This window comes from Rhinopithecus bieti, unplaced genomic scaffold, assembly GCF_001698545.2.
Source record: "Rhinopithecus bieti isolate Rb0 unplaced genomic scaffold, ASM169854v2 scaffold_33652, whole genome shotgun sequence".
Taxonomy (NCBI): Eukaryota; Metazoa; Chordata; class Mammalia; order Primates; family Cercopithecidae; genus Rhinopithecus; species Rhinopithecus bieti.
The window spans coordinates 376,088-385,464 of NW_016814761.1; the positions used below are offsets into that span (position 1 = coordinate 376,088).

At 44.9% G+C, this 9,377-nt stretch overlaps 1 pseudogene; it reads left to right on the forward strand.

Annotated features, from left to right (window-relative positions):
* Nucleotides 1-4,710: 4,710 nt before the first annotated feature.
* LOC108515249 (protein FAM8A1 pseudogene) lies at nt 4,711-5,940 on the forward strand (annotated as a pseudogene).
* The last annotated feature ends 3,437 nt before the right edge of the window (nt 5,941-9,377 follow it).

Genomic DNA, 9,377 nt, shown 5'->3' on the forward strand with positions numbered 1-9,377 from the left:
TAGCCCCTCACCACTGCTCCAGCCCTGCCAACATCTCTCCTGACCAATATTGCTCTAATATAACAAGAGTAACTACAACATCAACAACTTGATAACAAATACCAGGAACATTTGTTAATCTCATTAGGCAGTAAATGAACATAAAATACCACAATCAAAATAGCAGAAACAGAAACAAAAGAGAAAGTTTCTGGACAGGCCAGGGTGAAGTGAGCAGCCCTGAGTGTTAAATATAGAGGTGGGGTTTGATATCATCCTTTGGAAAAGAGTTTCAAATATCAGGAGTGCAATCTCTAGGAAAACAAACAAAGAAGTAACTCTAATCAGACACAAATATTTATTAGGGATTCCTTTTTTTTTTTTTTTTTTTTGAGACGGAGTCTTGCTCTTGCTCTGCCGCCCAGGCTGGAGTGCAGTGGCCGGATCTCAGCTCGCTCACTGCAAAGCTCCGCCTCCCGGGTTCACGCCATTCTCCTCCCCGCCATCAGCCTCCGAGTAGCTGGACTAACAGGCGCCCACCACCTCGCCCGGCTAATTTTTTTGTATTTTTTAGTAAGACAGGGTTTCCCATGCTTAGACCAGGATGGTCTCGATTCTCCTGACCTCGTGATCCGCCCGTCTCGGCCTCCCAAAGTGCTGGGATTACAGGCTTGAGCCATCGCGCCCGGCCTAGGGATTCTTAATAGCGAAAAATCAGAATCGAGCTGGTCAAAATGTTAGAAACCTGTGGGAATGAGTAGGAAAATTGCGGTACCTCCATCTGATGCAATATATGAAACCTCTGAGGTCTTTATGGTAGTGTGACAAATACCTTTTATGTTAAGTGAAAAAATATGACTACAAAAGAAAATCATCCATGAAATGACAAAGAGCTAAACAAGAAAGTAGAAGTGGTCTAAGTGATGGTGGTTGTAGTAATCATTACTTATGGAAATTGATTAGATTAGGCATGATTTGCTTTGACTGCATCTTTTAAGTTTTAAAGTATGGAAAAGAGGGAAGGTCAAGTGTGGTGGCTCATGCCTGTAATCCCAGCACTTTGGGAGGTCTGGGCGGGCAGATCACTTGAGGTTAGGAGTTCGAGACCATCCTGGCCAACATAGTGAAACCCCATCTCTACTAAAAATACAAAAATTAGCCAGGTGTGGAAGCAGAGGTTGCAGTGAGTCGAAATCTCACCATTGCACTCCAGCCAGGGTGACAGTGCGAGACTCCATCTCAAAAAAAAAAAAAAGTAGCCAAGACATGGAAATAACCTAAGTGTCTATCAACAGATGATTGGATAAAGAAAATGTGATACACACACACGACACACACACCCAGAGGAATATTATTCAGCCTTTGAAAAAAGAGGAAAACCTTGCCATTTGAGACAACATGGATGAAACTGGAAGGACATTATCCAGGTGAAATAAGCTAGGCACATAAAAACACATTTTGTGTGTGTGTGTGCACATTCTCACTTATAACTGGCATCTTTAAAAAGTTGAACTCAGCAACAGAGACGAGAATGGTGGTTACCGGGGATGGGGGTAGGAGAAGATGGGAGATGTTAGTCAAAAGGTAAAACTTTCCATTACAAGATGCAAAAATTCTGGAAAGCTAATATATAGCATGGTGACTATGGTTAATAATAACGTATCTTATACTTGAAATTTGTTAAGAGATTAGATCTCAGGTATTCACACACACACACTAACACACGTAACTATGTGAGGTGATGGATATGTCATCTTGATTGTAATAATTATTTCACAATGCGTGTGTATAACAAAACATACACTTTTTTTATTTATTCATTTTTTCTGAGGTGGAGTCTTACTCTGTCTCCCAGGCTGGAGTGCAGTGGTGCGATCTCGGCTCACTGCAACCTCCACCTCCCAGGTTCAAGGGATTCTCCTTCCTCAGCCTCCTGAATAGCTGGGATTACAAGTGCATGCCACCACACCGGGCTAATTTTTGTATTTTTAGTAGAGATGGGGTTTCACCATGTTGGCCAGGTTGGTCTCAAACTCCTGACCTCAGTTGATCCACCCACCTCAGCTTCCCAAAGTGCTGGGATTACAGGTGTGAGCCACCTTGCACGGCCTCATACACTTTAAATGTATATAATTTTTATTTGCCAATCATACCTCAAGAAAGCTGGAAAAAATAAATCAGTATTGCTACTATTAATAATAGTTTTGAAACACTAATTGCTGGCTTGCACCTGTAATCCCAGCACTTTGGGAGGCCGAAGTGGGTGGATCACCTTAGATCAGGGGTTCGAGACCAGCCTGGCCAACATGGTAAAACCTCGTCTCTACTAAAAATACAACAATTAGCCAGGCATGGTGATGGGCATCTGTAATCCCAGCTATTTGGGAGGTTGAGGCAGTAGAATAGCTTGAACCCGGGAGGCAGAGGTTGCAGTGAGCCAAGATTGTGCCACTGCACTACAGCCTGGGCGACAGAGCAAGACTCTGTCTCCAAAAAAAATAAAAAATACATAATCTGTAAGATATGAAATCAAAAATTCTGTTAAAAATGGAAGAAATAAAATTATGTGCTGGAAATGACTATTTGATTGAAACCAGGTAATATTTTATTTTGTATTCCCTTCAACTCATATCCCCTCTACCACCATTTTCTTATCATCCATTTATAGTAAGGAGGGGAAATGGTTTCTAAACTTTTAAAAGGAAACTATGGAACTCACTAATTCTACCCTGCAAAATATGAGGTCTCCTTTGTGAGGTTTCCATCAATAGGAAGCAAAGTTCCAAAGCTGGTGGCATTTTGAGTCTCCTCCAGTGGGTAGGGTAAGATCCTTGAACATTGTCAGGGAGAGATGTCTTCTTCAAACTCCCAAATAATGAGCTGGTTGTTTCCCCCCAAAATAGAAGAAATTTATCCTTTGACTTAGTCTCTGCCAAGCTGGGGAAGCCTCCTCTCACCAGGGAGGGAAGCAGATTCTGAGCCTATTCTCCACTGGCTGGACCAGATACCAGTTGTCACCAGCACCAAGAAAGCCTCTCTCACATGGTTGCTATGGGCTCTTCACATCCAACTGCCCAGTGGTGGAGGAAAAGTCTTGGACATTGAGCCAGCTTGGGTCTAAATTCCCATTAAAATCCCTGGCGGCCAACATGGTGAAACCCTGTCTCTACTAAAACTACAAAAATTAGCCATGTGTGGTGGCAGGTGCCTGTAATCCCAGCTACTTGGGAGGCTAAGGCAGGAGAATTGCTTGAACCTGGGAGGTGGACGCTGCAGTGAGCCAAGATCACGCCATTGCAATCCAACTCGGGCAACAAGAGTGAAACTCTGTCTCAAAAAAAAAAAAAAAAAAAAAATTAGCTGGGTATGGTGGCGAGTGCCTGTAATCCCAGCTACTCAGGAGGCTGAGGCAGGAGAATCACTTGAACCCAGAAGGCAGAGGTTGCAGTGAGCCAAGATCACACTACTGCACTCCAGCCTGGGCAACAAGAGTCCTTCTCAAAAATAAAAAAAAAAAAGAAAGAAAGAAATTAAAAATACAATACTGTTTATAATCACTCCAAAAAAATTGTTAGGTCTAAATCTAACAAAACATGTAAGAGATTTATATGCTGAAAGCTACAAAAGACTGATGAAAGAAATCTAAGAAGCATCTGAATAGAGACACATACCATGTTCATGAATTGAAAGACTCAACATAGGAAAGACGTCAATCTTCCTCAAATTGATATATAGATTTAATGCAATTGCTATCAAAATCTTAGCAAGATGTTTTTGAAGATACAGGCAGGTTTATTCTAGCATTATATGGAAAGCCAAAGGAACTATAATAGCTAAGACAATTTTGAAGAAGAATAAAGTAGAAGCAATTTGTCTATAGATATAGTTTGGATATTTGTCCCTGCCCAAATCTCCTGTTGAACTGTAATCCCCAATGCTGGATGTGGGGCCTGGTGAGAGGTGTTTGGATCATGGGAGCAGCTCCCTCATGGTGTTGGGAGAAAAGCTGTGTTGGGAGAGAAGCTGAGGCAGGGCTTGCATGTCTGCTAGACTTACGGGCTCCTTGCTTCCAGCACTCCCATTATTTCAAGAAGTCATGTGTTTCTCATTCACCTGATACATTGTTTTCTTTCAACCCCCACATCCTCACCACCTGTTTGTTTGAGCACCAGTAAATAGCATGGGCTCCCAGAGCTGGGGGCCTTGCAGCTTCCACACTCGCGACGGCCCCGGTCCCACTTTCTCTCTCAACTGTCTTTTCTCATTACTCTGACTCTGGGGGACTTCATCGCCCCCACAACCTGGTATTGGGTCTGATCACCCCAAACGTTCCTGGCACCCAATATGGGACGACAAAGACCCCGGTGAAGGAACGCCAGAGTGTGCGAAAGCAGAGGATACATTGTCAAAGGACTCCAAGGACGTCTAAAAGAACCTCCCCGGGAAAGCTGAGCGCTTGGAAGAACCAGGGTAACAATGAGACAAAGTGAAAGCAGACATTCTGCTTATTTAAGTTTTTTAAAGCATTTGTTATGAAGTGGGGGAGTAAAAGTACTCAAGAGTTTGCTATCACTTTTTTAGTATGGTAAAGCAGTTTTAACCATGGTTCCTGAAACAGGGGACTATAGAGTTGGATGAATGGGTGAGAATTGGAAGAGATTTTAAAAGGGCATATAAAGATGGAGCAGTGACAGGTGCCGCGGGGGGGAGGGGGGTGCTGCTGGGGTGACGATGGTTGGGGGAGAGGGGGCCCAAGGCCACCCTCCCGGGCGCGGGGAGGGCAGAGGGGACCAGGAGCCCGTCCCTTCGCTGCAGGGCCTTCTGCCGCGGCCATCCCATGGCCCCACGGCAGCCCCCAGGCTGGCCCAAGGCCGCAGGCCTCTCCAGCCGCTGCTGCTGACACGTCGGAGCGGCCCCGCGAGCTCGGGAGGCGCAGGGAGGCAGCCTCCAGCTCCGGTGCCGGGCTGCAGGAGCAGGCGGGGCGGCGAAGGGCCCAAAGCCGCCGCGCCGTGGGAGAGACCGGCGCAGCTGAGCGCCAGCAAGTGCACAAGTGGCTGTGGCAGTCCTGCTGCGGCTAACTCACCTGGCGCAGCAGCCTGGCTGCCTTCCCCGCCTATTGCAGCCTCCAACGGCCCTCCCAGAGTTTCCCTTCGGGCGGCGCTGCAGTCCCTCGGGCCTCGGGGTCTGACCCGGGGACGGCTGCTGGCATCAGCACCCCTGCTCCAGTTGCCGACCTGAGACCCCAGGCTCCTCAGGTGCAGGCGTAGGTCCGAGCCATTCCAGTGACGAAGGTAGGATCTGCAGCCCCTTTGCGAAGCCCAAGTGAGACGGGGCAACAGGAAGGCAGAGAATATGTTATTCCATCCTTGACCCACAGATTTATGGCAGAGATGGTGGATTTCTTTATTCTCTTTTTGTAAAAGCAACCATTGTCTTAAGCATTATGTGCCTCAGTGGGATAAAGGATATCTCTTAAGTTTGCTATGCATTATATAATGGAAAAAACAGATGAAGACATCAATGGAAAACTTGCAGAAAATTATGGTTGTGTCTCTTATATACAGATTATTAGTTTGTTTTTATGAGATAATTTGCATTTGGGGAGCAGTTGGAGCTACCCCAGGGAAGTTCCTGGTGGGACTTCAAGTTTGACATGTGATAGATACATCAGTGCTTACTGCACTAAGTCGGGTTTCAGTGATTCCTTCCTCAAATGTCAGCATTACAACGTCCACTATACGAGCTATGATCAAAACTTTTTTGATTGCTTCTTTTTTCTCTGCTTTCATCACACTGCTGTTTTTTTCAACATAATTGAACAGCTACAATGACATTGTAGCAGGAACCATTGTGGTAAAAAGAAATGGGGTCAGATGCCCCCACAAAGGCCTGATTTCCACACGCTATAATGACAAGATTAAATTATGTATCAAGGCCATCAGTATCCCTGGGTTACACTAATTGATGATTTAGAAATTAAAGCAGTCACTCCAGTGTGACGCAAGTCACTACTCTGAAAGTATTGATTTTACTTGAATGCCAAAGAACTTTTCCAGAAGAAAAACCTATTAAATTCAAGTGTTCAAATTTTAGATCAAAAGGCAAGTGATTTTCTCAACAATGGACAGTATATACTTAAGATCTACGGCACTTTCTTAAGGTCTAAGAATTTGCTGAAAGCATTTTCAGCTTTGAAATCTCCAAATGAAACTTTAAAATTTATTTTGGTTTATCCCAAAATAATGGAAAATGTCCAGTTGTATTTTGTAAGCATCTATGTAACTCATCTTTTAGTTCATACTTCCTGGGGAGCCACCAAAGAAGGTCTCCGTGGCAGTTAGGGGACCCTTACCCTCAGGAACAGTGGGTCTATTACTTAGAAGGTCTAGTCTAAATTTTAAAAATGTTACTGTACATACAGGAATAATTGACTCTGGTTATACTGGAAAGATTCAATTAGTTATTAATTCCTTGACTCCGTGTTCTGCCTCCCCAGGAGAAAGAATTGCTCAGTTGTTGCTGTTACCTTACATAAAACTAGGAAGCAGCACAGTGAAAAGAACAGGAGCCTTTGGTAATACTAATCCAGCAGGAAAAGCTGTGTATTGGGTTAATCAAAAGACCTATTTGCACAGTAACTATTCAGGGAAAAGATTTTGAAGGACTAGTAGATATTGGAGCTGATGTCTCTATTATTGCTATAAATCAATGGCCCTGGCACTGGCTTAAGCAAAAGGCATCCATTGGTATTGTTGGAGTAGGCGCTGCCTCAGAAGTTTTTGAGTTCCTTGATTTTACCACGTCAAGGACTGGATGGTCAGGAAGGGACATTTCAGCCTATCATTACATCTAATCCTGTCAATTTATGGGATAGAGACTTAATTGCAACAATGGGATGCTGAAATACCTATTCCTATGGATCAATATAGTAATAATAGTAGACAAATGATGAGAAATATGGGACATTGCCCGGGAAAAGGACTAGGAAAAGATAAAAATGGCCAATCAGAACCTTTAGAATTACAAGGGCAAACAGATCGGACTGGATTGGGGTGTCATTTTTAGGAATGGCCATTGTTGAGCATCCGGCTCCTGTTCCTCTTGTTTGGCTAACTGCCAAACTGGTTTGGGTGGAGCAATGGCCGCTGAAAAAGGAAAATAAAAAGGCTGGACAAGATATACAGTGGAGGGATGCACATACAAAAGCTGGGAAACAGGAAAGAATATGGGGAAGAGAATTTGCTTGTGTCTCTCCAGGTGACAATCAGGTGACTGAGTGTCCACCAAACATCTGAAGATCTATCATGAGCCACAGTATCTAGTGGACCCACCTGTACAGTGCAAATTGAAGGTTTACGGATTGCTTTTAAGCCTCAATTTGCTTTCTCTGTGCCTTCTGTTAGAAGGGGCCTGCTTCTCGTTATCAATGGTAAGTTTAACCCCGAGGTAATTAACCAAAGAGGCTGAAGCTGAGTTACAAATGCTTCAGCAATGGCATGTCTCCTGGCTACAGCCACAAAAGTTTTGGTTCATTTCAGTAGATTTACTAACGTGGGGTGAGGGTATGCTTGTGTTTTGCAGGAGATNCTGGTTTGGGTGGAGCAATGGCCGCTGAAAAAGGAAAATAAAAAGGCTGGACAAGATATACAGTGGAGGGATGCACATACAAAAAGCTGGGAAACAGGAAAGAATATGGGGAAGAGAATTTGCTTGTGTCTCTCCAGGTGACAATCAGGTGACTGAGTGTCCACCAAACATCTGAAGATCTATCATGAGCCACAGTATCTAGTGGACCCACCTGTACAGTGCAAATTGAAGGTTTACGGATTGCTTTTAAGCCTCAATTTGCTTTCTCTGTGCCTTCTGTTAGAAGGGGCCTGCTTCTCGTTATCAATGGTAAGTTTAACCCCGAGGTAATTAACCAAAGAGGCTGAAGCTGAGTTACAAATGCTTCAGCAATGGCATGTCTCCTGGCTACAGCCACAAAAGTTTTTGGTTCATTTCAGTAGATTTACTAACGTGGGGGTGAGGGTATGCTTGTGTTTTTGCAGGAGATAAACCATGCAGGTGCCCTCAAGATGTGTACGACCATGGAACAGGAGACTGGAAGGGGCCATGGATCCCAACCATAGATCGGGTTCCCTCAGTACGAGCCATGTTGAGAAACTGCTGGAGTGTCAAGGTTTTACCTATAGATGCTTAATGGACTAGTGCTTTCTGACTGAACTCTCTACCCTGAATACAAGAGACACTAATAGGTAGGCAGGAGTATCATCACCCCTATTCAGCATGAAGAAGTTACAGAAGATGGACCTTCAACCTTCTGCAAGACCTAGAATTAAGGGTCCTCTTGTAAAAGGGAAAGGGGAGATAAGTGGGAAGCATTCAAACCAGAGTGACTCCATTTTGAATAAGGGCTAAGAAAAATGAAGCTGGATCACCAACAAGCAATTAAGGGCTGTACAGCCTGCAATTGCCTTAATTTAAAAAAGAGAAACCAACTTATGCTAATAATGATAGCTGTGGTGGTTTTTACAAAACAGAAGGAGGGCATGTTGGGAGAAAAGCTGAGTGTTGGGAGAGAAGCTGAGGCAGGTCTTGTTTGTCTGCTAGACTTGCTGGCTCCTTGCTTCTAGCACTCCCATTATCTCAAGCAGCCATATGTTTCCCATTGACTTGATACGCTGTTTCCTTTCAACCCCCACATCCTCACCACCTGTTTGAGCACCAGTAAATAGCGTGAGTTCCCAGAGCTCGGGGGCCTACACAGCCTTCACACTGGTAACAGCCACCCTGGTCTCACTTTCTCTCTCAAAACTGTCTTTTTCGGCCGGGCGCAGTAGCTCACGCCTGTAATCCCAGCACTTTGGGAGGCCGAGACAGGTGGATCACGAGGTCAGGAGATAAAGACTACCCTGGCTAACATGGTGAAACCTCATCTCTACCAAAAATACAAAAAAAATTAGCTGGGCGCAGTGGCGGGCACCTGTAGTCCCAGCAACACTGGAGGCTGAGGCGGGAGAATGGCGTGAACCCGGGAGGCGGAGCTTGCAGTGAGTGGAGATCGCGCCACTGCACTCCAGCCTGAGCGACAGAGCAAGACACGCTCTCAAAAACAAAAAAACCTGTCTTTTTCTCATTCCTTTGACTCTACCAGACTTCGTCGCCCCCACGACCTGGTGTTGGGTCTGATCACTCCAACACATGGCTTGGTGCTGTCTTTGTAATAGTGAGTTCTCATGAGATCTGGTCATTTAAAAGTGTGGCACCTCCCCAGGCTCACTCTCTTGCTCCTGCTTTCGTCATGTGAAGTGTGTCTGCTCTTAGATTGACCTTCCACCATGACTGAAAGCTCCCTGAGGCTTCACTAGAAGCCAAGCGGATGCCAGCACCGTGTT